Below are 2070 nucleotides of genomic sequence, written 5' to 3' on the forward strand. Positions count from 1 at the left end.
GAAAGAGAACAAACTTGTCACCTCCCTGACTCCCTCTAAATAAAGTCATCATCGCAGTTGACAAACTGGGTGTGACGCACATCTTAACTTTGTGTAGAAGCAAGTATTTGGCTCATCTTCTACGCTAAATCTATTCCATAAATTATTCACTAGAGACCTCTCTGACAGCTGGGTCAGCCAGGGTGAGCATTTAAATCAGTGGAGGTGCACTAGAGCAGCTTTCTTCTTAAACTGGACTGCTGTCTCAAGGTGAAAGCTATAGAGAGGAAGTGCTAACACAAAGGGAATAGTAATGACATGACACTCAATACAACTCAACTGACAGATGTGAACACGGATCACAGATAACAGCACATGCACGTATACAGACACAAAGTACTCACAGTGTCATTATCTTTTTTTTTTTTAAATTCGCAAAAAGTACATTCATGACCCCTGGAAGGGACTTATATGTGAAATATTACAATCCTGAATTACCATACCATAACTGATTCAGAATTTTAATACAAAAAGAGTAATTACTCTCCTTACTGACATTCCCATCACCCAAGAAGGACAAGTTGCATGCATCCATCTTATTTGCACGCTTTTTGAGATTCATGAAGTCTCATTTGAGGCATGAAATTCCAGCACAGAAGCTGAGAATTATGTAAATCCCATGTTATTATGATTATTTGGGCAATTCTACACTCAAAAATAAGACTGTGCTAGTTCTAATGGCAAAGATTAATCACTACACATAAAAAAAAAAATTTTCAATACAGAGATCATCACTGCACTGCTGCAGATAAATTATATAGTTGGCTCAATGATTAACTTAATGTCAAGGTCATCAGAAAGCAAACAGCCAATATCATCTCCCTAAAGAACAGACTCCAGACTTGATATGGATAATTGCATAGCATGCTACTGTAATTTGCATGAGTAATTACTCCTGTCCATGTAGGTTAGCACTGTTGGATGAAAAAATATTGAATGTGAAGTCTGGTGACAGTAAATTGATGGTTATGGACAAGGCCTTACTTGTTCAGGACATAGGCTTTTGTCAATCATAGTGCAATTTATTGTAATGGAAGTAATGAGATGCAAAATAGAGTCTAAATGGAGTTCAGGTTTGTGTTCTCTGCCATCAGGAGTAAATTACTTGAAGGACAGCGTTTATATAATGTCCTTTCAAATGTAGTAATTACTTGACTCGAAAAAGGATTTTTTTCCGCCTTTCATCATTCAAACATACACCCTTAAATTAAAAACCTTATGAGAAAATGAAGACACACACTTGCTCTCTTCAAATAATGCTGCTCCTTGGAATTATATTAGCAAACGAATATTATAACAGAGAAATTATCACACAAAGAATATTTTCATTTGAACAAACAAATCTATTTTGTGCTAAAAATGTGAATTATTATCCACATAAGTGCACAATAAAAACCTCTTTCACTCAGTTGAAATCGTTGCCCTCTCAACATCCCTACACTGTGCACCCTTAGGTTTGCCTGCATGTTTGTTCAGCCTGACAGAGCATTACAGTGTGCCACAATTGCAGCAAATAGGCCTTATACAAAGCATACATTATGACTTGTCAAGCATAAAAACATTAACAATGCCTTTACAGTACAGGTAATATGTGTGCAGCCCTCTACTACTCAAATGTCCAAGTAGGTGTGACAGTGAGTCAGCATGCCCAAAGCACGACCCTAAAACTGAAGCAGCTCACAGGAATTCAGCCATCATTTCTTTTATTATCTACACCTGTGCTTTTCATACTGTGACATGTCAAAATGTCTTTTGTGAAAAAGGCTTCCTGGAAAATTGGACTAGGAAGTACAGCTCAATTAACAGTAACATAATGGTGTAAATACAGTAGTAATTTCCTCCATTTGTTCCTTTTTACGTAGCTAAGGTAAACATCAGCCAACATGAATGCAGTGTTGTGTAAAGACCTTTATGTAAAGCTCCTGCAAAAACTCTCACATAAAGAGGTGATATCAGTGATTCACCTGATTAGAATCTGAACATTCTGCACAAATCTCGAATTGAGTTCATAACCTCACTTTGACCTCATCA

Source organism: Thunnus thynnus, chromosome 20, assembly GCF_963924715.1.
Source record: "Thunnus thynnus chromosome 20, fThuThy2.1, whole genome shotgun sequence".
NCBI classification, from domain to species: Eukaryota; Metazoa; Chordata; class Actinopteri; order Scombriformes; family Scombridae; genus Thunnus; species Thunnus thynnus.